This window comes from Oratosquilla oratoria, chromosome 44, assembly GCF_046742065.1.
Source record: "Oratosquilla oratoria isolate Oo_2021 chromosome 44, ASM4674206v1, whole genome shotgun sequence".
In the NCBI taxonomy this organism is placed as follows: domain Eukaryota; kingdom Metazoa; phylum Arthropoda; class Malacostraca; order Stomatopoda; family Squillidae; genus Oratosquilla; species Oratosquilla oratoria.
The window spans coordinates 29,592,824-29,605,323 of record NC_134820.1 but is presented as its reverse complement, the minus strand read 5'-3'; the positions used below and the strand labels follow the sequence as shown (position 1 = coordinate 29,605,323).

General features: G+C 40.0%; 2 protein-coding genes across 3 annotated transcripts in view; one reads left to right on the top strand and one right to left on the bottom strand.

Annotated features, from left to right (window-relative positions):
• LOC143022422 (small integral membrane protein 8-like) overlaps positions 1-12,500 on the top strand; it is a 46,717-nt gene that overhangs the window by 644 nt on the left and 33,573 nt on the right. The window lies entirely within an intron of this gene.
• The window catches only part of LOC143022421 (putative cytochrome P450 6a13), a 127,927-nt gene that overhangs the window by 111,357 nt on the left and 4,070 nt on the right, over positions 1-12,500 (bottom strand). Inside the window, exon 1 of one of the 2 annotated variants that reach the window (XM_076180614.1) lies at positions 4,059-4,176. The exons of the other annotated variant lie outside the window; for it this stretch is intronic. The gene's annotated coding sequence lies outside the window, so the exon portion shown is untranslated. Of the gene's footprint in view, positions 1-4,058; positions 4,177-12,500 lie in introns of those variants that run through there. 2 annotated transcript variants of the gene reach the window in all.

Here is a 12,500-nt window from a genome sequence, read left to right as displayed (position 1 = left end):
GGAATTGAATGAAATTCCCACGGAGGTGGGAACTCGAAGTCCGAAGTTTCAGACCTGAAATAGTCTCATAGTCGTCCTGTGATACTATTTCGATAGGAATCATAATTTGATAGTTTGTTCACCTGTTGCCCCTTCCCCTCCCTGCAACCTCATCAAAGATGACAAAATGAAGCCAGTAGGCGTTAAGGAATGTAGGCACAAATCATTCTAACCCCAGTGAATATAACTTGAGGGATTTCCCACATCTTATTAATTTTCTAATCTAAGTTTGTCAACCGATCTATAAACTAAACCAGCACCTTTTGTAAGTTGTACATTTTTCAAAAGTTAGATTTCACAAGTAAATTTACATTCTGACTTTTTTTTATAGTTTTAATTGAATTTGAATGTATGTGCAATGCTTTAACTAATTTGCACTCCATTTATCCTATTTTACTAGCCTGTAATCAACAGACTTTGTGGGGTGTTTTGCCTACTACTACTACTACTACTACTACTACTACTACTGCTGCTGCTGCTGCTGCTGCTGCTACTACTACAAATGTTACCACTACTACTATACTAAGTAATTTTGTCACCAAGATTGTCTATCAAATGGTTCTATGCACTGTCCCATTACCATTCAAATTATACGATGTCTGTCCGGAAAGTATCCAGCCATTATGAATATTTGCGGACCTGGTCGTACAATCCTAACAGAACTTGGCAGACACTGACAGAAGACTCTACTGCATATGTGTGAGCGGTCATATTACTATGTAAACTATCTTTTTTTTTTAAATAACAACACATTACGACTGCAGAAACAGGATAGTTCTTGAAATGACCTGTGTCTCCTGTTGATCGTGTTTTTGACCTAAGATTTAATCCTTCGTTGATGACCTTTCATTTGAGTTAAATCAGCTTAGAAATGACCAAGTATAGTTCACAGGCGTGGATGACACAATCAAAGACCTTTACCTAAAGTGGGGAGTTTTCTGTCGTTTACTAGGGACGATTTCGTGTCGTTGCATGAATTCACTGCCGCCCTGAACTGGTCAGATTCAGCCGACAGGCCCTTGCATTGGCTTGGATGAAACGTAACGAAGCTCTCATCTCCACAGGCCAAAAGAAGCAACACCACCTGAGTGGACAATCCTTTCGCCCAAGTTAGTTAAGTGTTTTAGATAAGAGAGGAGAGAGATCTCCGTCTCAATGGGCCGTTATCGCTTCAGCGCGGCTTATCTCACTTCATGAAAAGAAGCCCAACCTACAGCTTTTTGTGATAAGAGCAACAACGTCTTGAAGGTTATCGCGAGGTGAACAACCAACACGATGGACGGCAGCGGGAGAGTGTGAGAACTACATACCGTTCTACGCGGGAACAGTTTTTCTCACGCTTGCGCCTCGGTGTGTCCTTCGGTGAGGCCTCCTGAGTCCTCCAGGACCTTCCCCTGCAGCATCCTCGCAGGGGCTAGGGGAGACCCTCCTGGCGAAGGGCTGATCCGACACGACACACTCGGCACCGGTTGACACAACGCTTACGAGGGGAACAGGTGGTATGAGACACAGGGGGAGGGGAGGAACATAGGACAACATCACACGAAGTTGGAGTCGTACAACATCACCTGAGGGAGGGGCAGAAGGAGGATGACTTTTCAGGCGACGTCACATACACTTCAGTGTAGGGGCAGCACGTGGCATGGCATGCGAAGGTGGGGGGTGGGGGGGGCGCTAGGGAAGGGGTTGGGGGTGGGGAGTGTGCCATCACGGGCACGTGGAGTGGGCGTGTAGATGACTTGGCGCATGTGGCTCTACTAAAGCCTCCCAAAACCTGTGATATGACGAGGTCACACACACACACAAAATAAATAAATAAATAAATAAATAAATAAATAAATAAAATAAAACACTGAACAATAGGCCGCAACGCCCTCGAGGTACAAACGGAGGTAAGACTCTGTCCAGGTCTCCGGACACTCCGTCATCGTCTCTCCATCAACACAACTCGGGTTCCTTTACGGTCTTGCCGACTTCCTCATTCCGTTCCCCCGGAGCGGGAGGGCTCTTGATCGTAGTGGTGGATTTGGACCAATGGGAACGCAGCTCTGGGAGATGGACCGCTCAATTGCTCGCGTGGACGCAGTCAAGAGATTTCCTAAGGTGGTAAATATTCATTATTGTCTGTTTCTAAGAGTTCTCTTTCGTGTAAGTAAAATTTGTCCTCAAATACCTTACGCACCCATGTGTATATATATATATATATATATATATATATATATATATATATATATATATATGTACATATATATGTAGTTACAAAGGATTACAAAGAAGGAGCATGCCGACGGGAGGCCATTTTGTCCATAAATAAATAAATGAATAAATGAATAAATAAATAAATAAATAAATAAATAAATAAATAAAATTCATAATAATATGAATAATAATAGATAAATAAATAAATTAATTAATAAATAAATGAATAGGTAAAGCTAAATAATAAACAAACGGGTAAATAGTAAATAATAAATTGACAGATAGATAATAATAAATGATAATCAAGCAAATGATAATATTTATGTACATATGGTTCAAGCTATCTCAGGTTGATCTACTCTTCAGTTTGAATATTACCTCCATGTAAGCACTGATTAGATATTTTTAACTTTCTCGTCCCTCCCGTTTTCATTGGGCCACTTCTGTTGTGGTTTCCATGTCCTTATCTTCTTGCCCTTTGTTCGTTTCTGCCGAGGAGCCTCAATTAACACGTTCTCAGGAATGAGGGAATTGAGATAAAACGAAAAAGATAATAAAAACGATAAGATTAGATAAAATGAAGCGAGATAAAAAGTAAAAAAAATGAAGAAGAAGAAGAAGAAGAAAAAGGCTTCAGACACAAACCAAATAAAACGACACAGAGTAAAGTAAGACAAGATAGGTATTTTTTTTAAACGTGCACATCTACGCGCTATAGCATTAGAAAAGTTAATATTAATTTTGCAAATAATAATACATCAATGTGATAGAAAATTTTCTTGGCGGAATTCAATATCAGAAAACGTTGCTAAAACCTATGCAGAAACGAATGAAATCGCGTCGACTCCTTCAGACGCCATTTTTGTTTTGATAGATTCGAATGTCGAATATGACGACGACAACTCTGATGACCTCTAGAATTACAGTCACCGCATTACTAAATGCAGGTTAGGTTAGGTAGGTTATATTAGAACAGACGAGTTCATCATACGTTCATTTCTTCGACCTCCGCCTCTACCAAAACAAAGATGGCGTCTTAAGCAACCGAAGTGGCTACGTTCGTGTGTTTATAGCTTTTAGCACCTTTTTCTATTATTGATTTCCGCCAAGAATAACGTATATTACACTGATGTGTTATAATTTACAAAATTATTATTTAATTTTCTATTGCAAAATCGCGTAAGTGTGTACTTTTAAAAATGTACCCAAGATAAAATCAAATGAAGCAAAATAAAACCAAATTAGTTTAGAATAATCACATTAAATTAGAGGTTCATCAAATGCTGCAACCGAGCCGTTGGGACCCAAGAACCAGGAAGGAGATCGTGAACGAGGTCGTACTTGTAACTTAAATGTTGTTTTGTTACTCGAAGGACGAGCCCCGTGTGGAGTATCAAGTGACGATTCTATTGGTTGAACTCGCTGAACTTTGTGACACGTTTGATATGGAGAGGAGATAAGGAATCTCGTTTTTATTTTCTTAAAATTTGTGTTTATTCAACTTTATTAAGAATGACAAGGGAGTATGGTAGGTATCCGAGAGCGGGCCAGGGCACTCGCGTCTGGTTTCGAGAAGCGGGATGGATAGCGAGTGGTTCGAGTCCCGTGGAGGAAGCCAACGTGTAACGGCATTAACGGACATTTTTAAATCTTCCTGAGTTGCTGCGATAAGGGCACTGTTACCGAAAATCGGGGGCTGAAGAAGGGTGGAAAAAAAGAAGAAAAAAAGAAGAAAATATAAAAAGAAGAAATTGTTTGTTAATGAGTGTGGTTGATGAGGTGCGTCGCCAGAAAATGTTTACTAAATCTCAAGGCCTTACTTGTTTGTTGACATCATCATGTCCGCCTCCGCTGCGACGTCACACACGGACTACGACAAGACCACCGCATAGACGCAGTTGCTCTTCTTGATACGGGTCTCCACGTTTCAGCTTCAACGCACGTAATAACGCACTCGCGCACGCGCTCCAACATTAACGTTTTTTTTCGACACACGAACTACGACAAGACCACCGCATAGACGCAGTTGCTCTTCTTGATACGGGTCTCCACGTGTCAGCTTCAACGCACGTAATAACGCACTCGCGCACGCGCTCCAACATTAACGTCATTTTTCGACATGTCAGCTTGTGTGTGCGCACGCAAGCCTGCACATAACCATACACACACGTGCGCATCCACACCTACCTACCTACACCCACACAGACGACGTGGACTGTTTATATCTATCTATACCCACGCACACAAACATACACACACACACACACACACACACACACACACACACACACACACACACACACACACACACACACACACACACACACACACACACACACATACACACACACACACACACATATCAACAAATATTACCATCTTGCTCAACTCCCCCTTTCACCCCATCCATCCATCTCATCCTCGATCGTCCCCTCAAGCTCACTCCATCCACCTCTGCCTTCCACATATCTTTTATCAATCTTCCATCATTCATTCTTTCCATATCTTCAAACCATCCCAATAATATTCCATCAGCTCTATCTGCCTTTCCTTTTCACTTCCGCTCTCCTCCTCACCTCCTCGTTTCTCACTCTATCCAATATAGTAACTCCTACAATACTTCTCAGACATTTAATCTCAAACACATTTAGAATTTTCCTCTCCCTCTCTTAAATTCCAAATCCCTGCCCCATACAATACATTCGGCACAATCACTCCTTCATACAATCTCCCCATTGCATCCATTCCCAAATGTTTATTTCTCATGGCACTCTTTAATCCCCCAAGGCATTTACTTGATTTTCTCAATCTACAAGTTACCTCCACCTCCACTCCTCCATCTGCCACCTGAGAGCCCAAATACCTAAAGCTATCCACTTCCTCCAGCCTCTCTCCTTTTAGATGTTCTTCCAACTCACTGCCACCTTCTACCTCTCTTTTAATCACATTTACCTTCCACTTTCTCATATCGTATACCTTCCCAGACTCCGTCACTAACTCACTTAACCCCCCTCTGATCCTGCCACAAGCGCAGTGTCGTCAGGAAACAACAACTGGCTCACCTACCACTTTTCTCCATTTTCTTTAAACATCTCCAATCCCCTGCCCATTACCCTCGCCCTTACCTCATGCACTACCCTATCCATGTATATATTGAACAACCAAAGCGACATGACGTATCCCTGACGCAGTCCTACCTTTACCTCAAACCACTCACTCTCTCCATTTCCAAGTCTAACATAGGCTCTACTACTCTCGTAAAAACTCTTTACTGCCCTAAACAGCTTCCTTCTAATACCTCCCACAGTGCCTTCCTGTCTACCCTGTCATAACTCTTTCCCAAATCCATAAAGGCCCAAATAAAAACATCCTTACCTTTTGCTTAAGCTTTCTCACATATCTACCTTACCACAAGAATCTGATCCACGCAACCCATCGCTTTCCTAAACCTACACTGTTCCTCACCAATTACTTCTTTCGTTCTTCTCCTAATCCTCTCGGTTATCATCGTCCCATAAGCTTTCCTAACGAAACTCCTCCCAGACCCTCTTATGCCTTGACTTCTCACAGGAATGTAGCCAATGGGATCCAGAGAGTAGGATGCCTAGTTCCACACACCGTACCTTTTTAGCGGCTTTTACGACCCGAGGTGGAAGACTCTGTGGTGTTATTTTTTCTTCACCAAAGACGAATTCATCATACATTAATTTCTTCGACCTCCGCCTCTACCAAAACAAAGATGGCGTCTCAAGCAGCCGAAGTGGCTACGTTCGTGTGTTTATAGCTTTTAGCAACTTTTTCTATTACTGATTTCCGCCAAGAATAACGTATATTACACTGATGTATTATAATTTACAAAATTATCATTTAAATTTCTATTGCAAAATCGCGTAAGAGTGAAAGACGAAAATGGAAATACATAGTCAAAGAAACGGCACAAGACAGTATTAAGACGTGGGAGTGTGACAGCATAACGAGGGGACAGTCGCAGTACAATAAAAGTAGCATAATTTCTCTATGATAAGAGATATTCTCTAACATAGACGAAATGATACGTAGGGGCGCCCTATAATCGTTGAAGTATCGATTGCATGCTATTGCACAGTTTATACCGTACAATAAAATGCAGGCAACACCTCAGTGTATAAATACATACACACACATATATATATATATATATATATATATATATGTGTGTATGTATATATATACTGTATATATATATATATAAATATATATATATACTGTATATATATATATATATATATATATATATATATATGTATTGCCGATTTTTTTGTGTTATTGTCAACAATATTTTACATACTATTACATATCTAATGATAGTGTTTTTGGCATTCTTCAACGCCTTTCATTTTCCAAAGCATCATGGATGATTTCGTTCATATTTTGAACGTTGAAGATAAGAGGTTCTTTCTTAAACTGAAGAAAACACAACTCAAAATAGCTAAATCTGTTGGAGCAGTTGACTTTAATTGAATATGTATATATATATATATATATATATGTATATATATGTTTGTGTGTGTGTGTGGATGTATGTATATATATATATATGGCCGTTTGGAATTTATACGGAATTAGAGCTGTCTCCAGAGGACGACTGACATGCACAGACTTCCATTGAGGCAGACTAGGGGAGTACTTGGCCCCTTCCATCAAAGCCGTGACAAAAGTGAGGACACACGCAAGAGCGAGACGAATGCACTGTCGAGAAACTCTACGGGAATTGCACTCTAACTTTATAAAAGAAATGATGCTCAAGCTGACATTTCGAGATAGAGACATTGTGGTTTACGATAGCATAGAAGGTTCGTCTCCTAAATCTAATTACTCCCTGCCAAGACACCCTAGGCATCCATATGTGTGATTCACCATGGTCTTGAATCAAGTGTTGGACCCGTGATCGACAGTTATTAACCTCCCGGATAAGAGCTCAGAGCTCGTATGACCGATCTATGGGTAATACTTCGACCTTACATGCACACACTCCCCCAACTCCTCGCCCACAAGAGTTGAAGTAACACCCCGCAGCGCAGCGATACTGAAATTATTTCAGCCCTGAGCGGGAGTCGAACCCGGACCGCCGTAGTGGCAGGCGAGAACTCTAACCACAGCGCCACGAGGTGTGTGTGTGTATTTACCTGATTGTAGTATATTGGAAAGGAACAACGCTCGTCGGGTCCCGTTTCCTATTCTCTAATGTTCTAACATACCTAAACTCAAATTCATGTACAGTTCTGACTTAATCTATATCCTTGATTTCTAATTATCATATTCAGATTTGAACTCATGTATTGTTTGAGTTTGGGCTATATCACCTTCTAAGATATTCCCCATATTTATGTATTCATATGGAAAATTATATTTCTTCACCTTCTTTACACACAATGTCCTTCTTAATTTATTCCCATGATCTCTTAAAGTCCTCCCACCTTTAATCAAATCTCTTCTGTCAATACCATCTATCCCCTTTAGTGACCTGAATATTGTCATCATATCACCTTTTTCTCTTCGATCTTTCAAAGTTGGTAGACCCGGTGCTTTTAGTCTCTCCTCGTATGGTTTTTCTGCCTGGCTGGGGACCACTTTGGTTGCTGCCCTTTGTGTTTTCTCGATCTTGGTTATATCCTTCACTCTGTGTAGGGGACCATACCACTGACGCATATTCCAGTCTTGGACGTATCAGGGTTTTGATTACTTTTTTTCATCACTTCTTCATCCATATAGTGGAACGTCACTTTAATCTTCTGCAATAGTCCGTATGATTCTTCCACAATCCTGCTTATATATCTGTCAGTTGTCTTTTATCAACACTCGTAAGTCTTTTTCCTCTTTTGCTTTTGTGATGGGTTCACTTCCCGAGGAATAGTTTAAGGATGGCCTTTCGCCTCTATTGGCCATTTCCAGTACTTAAAATTTTTTCGATATTGAACTTCTTTTCCCATGCTTGGCTTCATGAAAAAATAGTATCTAGATATTTTTTGCAATATTCTACTATCCTCCTCATTTTTCACTCTCCTTATGATTTTTGCATCATCTACAAACAAGTTGGCATATCCTGATGTTCCTTCTATCATGTCATTGACATAGACAAGAAACCTTATCGGTGCAAGCACTGAACCTTGTGGAACTCCGCTCGTTACTGCTCTCCATCTTGACATCTTATCCTTTACTACTGTCCTCATGTATCTTTCCTTCAAAAAGTCTTTTATCCATTCTAGTAGTTTGCCACTCAGTCCTCCAAGGAGCTCCAATTTCACCATAAGTCGACTGTGAGGTACTTTATCAAATGTCTTCTCTAGGTCCAGGTACACACAGTCCACCCAACCCTCTCTCTCTTGCAGCGCATCAATCACTCTAAAAGATTGAAAGGCTCGACACACATGACCCTCCAGATCTGAAGCCAAACTGATTGTCTGTCAAAATGTTTATGTATTTTATTTGTTATTTACATTATCATAGTTTTTATTTATTATTTTATTATTAATATGATTTTTTTTTCGCATCCGACCTGATATGGATCAAAAGGTCTCCTGTCGGCATGCTCGCCTTTTTAATCCTTTGTAATCTCTTTAAGATATTTAGTCCATCGATTTCTCACAATCCTTTCACATAACTTCATTATTGTGCTGGTTAGTGACGCCAGCCTATAATTTAGTAGTGTCTCCTTATTTTCACCTTTGTGAATTGGCACCGCGTTTTTTTTTTTCAATCAAACGGCACAATGTCTTCATTCAATGAACATGTAATATGTAATAAGACTGTTAATCTTGACCGTTAGTTGTTCCCTACGTTATTAAGTATCCAGTTTGAGGTCCCGTCAGGTCCTGAAGCTTTTGTCACATTCAATGATCCCAGGAGATTGACCACTTCCCTCATTTTTACATTTATATCTGGTGTTTTGCTCCCATCACTTTTCTTAAAAAAAAAGGATACTACTACTACTACTACTACTACTACTACTACTACTACTACTACTACTACTACTACTAATAACTCTTTTGTAAAGACCAATTGGAAACTTTCATTCATTATTTCTGCCTGAGCTGAGACCTCTTCAAAAACCTCGCCACCCATTTTTAGCCCGGCGATTTCTCCCCTGTGTCTCAGCTTACCATTTATAAACATGTAAAACAATTTTAGTTCATATCTGTATCTATATACAATTATACCTCTTTCAAAATTGCTTTTTTCCTCCTTGCCAATTCTTGTATAGTTATTCCTGGCTTGTAAGTAAGCTTCTTTCGTTCTATTACTTTTTTCTTCCTCCATTTCTCCCAAGCCATGTCCCTGACCATTTTCCCGACCTCACACTTTTTGTTAAACCAGTCCTGTCTCTGTTTCTTCCTTTCTCTAGTCATTGGCATATGTTTGTTCACATCTAGTTTGCAAATGTCAAGAAATATTTCCTATTTCCTCTTTATTCCCATGGCATTCATGAATTCATCCCACTTTGTTTCTTCAAAGAATTTTTTTCAAACCTAATTTATCTGCTTCCCTAGAATTGAGTTTCTCTTGCCTGTGTAATTCATTCCTTGGGTCTATTTCCTTATCCTCCAGCTGAAATTCAGTTGTGATATGGTCAATTTTTCCTGCTGGGCAAAGGTAGTTCTAAGAGCTGATGATGTCTGGTTCCTTGGTTAGTAACATATCTAATCTTGTGTGAGTGTCATCTCCTCTTATTATAAGGGTCACCTCCTTTACCTACTGGGTCATTGTATTCTCTATTGCTATACTCAACAGGGTATTTCCCCATGAATCTGCTTTGCCTCTTGCTTCCCATTCCTCCCAGTTGACCTCATCGCAATTAAAATCTCCAATAAGGACTATGTTGCTACTTTGTTCAATATTTATCTTTAGGAAAAGTGCTGTATCCATCAAAAGTTCTTGATATTCAATTTCATTCCAAGCTCTTGTCTTGGGGAGAACATATGCCACCATGAACTCTCTTTTGTTGTGACCTTTAAGAACATAAGAATAAAGGAGACTGCAAGAGACCATAAGGCCTACACTAGGCAGCTCCATATCCATCACCACCTGTCTAATCGTTTTTTAAAACAACTGATAGTTTCAGTGCTTACTACATGGTTACTAAGTTTATTCCATTCATCGACCAACCTATTAGTAAACTAATTCTTGCCTATTTCCTTCTTAAATATAAATATTAATCTTTAGGTTAATTCCTTCAGCCTTGCCTTCACTCGGATTTGCTTCTTCCCCCTTTATATCACTTCTCACTACAAACATTACTCCTCCATCTTCTTTTTTATCTTGTCTCATCTCCAGGAGGTGCATTTGTTGTTCCTCAACTGTAGGTCAACATTTTGGGTGAGTTTAGTCTCCATTAGACACAAAATATCAGGGTCGTTTATCCTAAAGTTGTCATTTATTTCCAACTTAGCCGACAGTAAACCATCAACATTAGGATATGATATTCTAAGTTTTCTTATAGTGCTTCCTTTGCAATACTGTTTTCCTGTCTTCTTAGAAACCATATCCTTATCTTCTGATTGACAACTCGCCCCCCCCCAAAAAAAAAAAAAAAAAAAAAACTACTGTTTTTCTTCTTCTGTGTGTGTGTGTGTAACGACTATTTTCATTTGTTGACAGTTAAAAGAATGCCCAGCACTGTGTGTTCATGAGCCCATACACGCTCGGCCGCTGGTGGAACTTCAAAGACGAGGCTGTCTGCCTGAACCAAGGTCGGCTCATGGCCGCCAAGCACAGGTCTTTTCTATTCCATCAAGCCTTGTGTTGGTCATTCATTCAAACTATCGAAACGAGTTTAAATGCTTCTCGGATACGTCGTCGCTGGACCCGGTGAAACAGAATACCCACGATCTGCTCGGTTGCCGCGAGCTGACCTTGGGATAGTACGACACCTCGGACTTTGAGGTCCGCCGGTGGTGGAGTGTGCATCATCACCGTGGGCTTCCAGACACATTCTCTGCGATTCAAATTACGGCGGCAAGATTGGCCACTTATTTAAACTACAAACGAATACACACACACACACACACACACACACACACACACACACACACACACACACACACACACACACACACACACACACACACACATATATAATATATATATACATATATATATATATATAATATATATACATATATATTTATATAATATATATATATATATAATATATATATATATATAATATATATATATATATATATATATATATATATATATATATGAGTGAAAAGGTGGTAGAAAAACGCAGGTTGAAGTAGAAACACTACATTGTTGACGTTTTGACTACAAGTCTTCTTCTTAGTGACAGACACCGTTCATTAGCAGTATATATACTCTCACTGCGGATCACCCCGCTGGACATTTTAGACCGGAGCACGCTAATTGGTCTGTTTATCTTTTCAGGATTAGCTTGGCAGTAGCCAATGATAGGTTGATGAGGCCGTCTGTGTGGTTAGTTACCTCTCCCAGTGTGATGTAGGGCGCTTCAACCAGACTTTTCATTTTCTTCTCCAAGCCCGTTCGGAGAGATCGAGCCTCTCTCCATTTTGGCAAATGTCCGTGTGTCTCTGTGTGTATGATTAGAGAGTTTGATGTTCTTTGGTGTCGCAGGTAGTTCTTGTGTGCAGCTTATCCATTTTTCATTCCACGTGACGTCTTGCCGTAGTATGTCGCCCGATGTTCACTACATAGTTTACTATATATTACACTATTCACGTTAATATCTTGCCTTTCTTTATGCCTTACGATGTCCTTTATTCTTCGTCCGGAGGCATATGCTATTTGGAAACCAGTTGTGGATAGTTTGTTGGTCAGGACTTCTGTTTTCATCGTATATTGTACCACCAGATATCTCGGAGATTTCCTTTAATTTTTCACTCTTCCATGTAATTTTTTCGTCTTTTTTTCTTGATCTTTTTAGCAACACCGCTGTATATAGAAGCTTACGGAAAATGTTGAACGCGTGTATCACCTCATCCATAACAGTAATGGGCCATGTCAGGAGGTACTTCGAAGGATTGGCATTGCCAATAGTATTATGGACTCTCTCAATCAGAGAACGTTGTCGTTATTTCTGCATGAAGTCATTTGTGTTCCCTGTCTTGCTGTACCGCTGTGAGACATGGACACTGAATGCTGACGTTAAGAGGCGTCTCGATGTCTTTGATACCAAGCCCCTTCGGAGAATTATGGGTTATCGCTGGAATGAAATAGTATCGAACCAGAGACTATAAACACTGAAG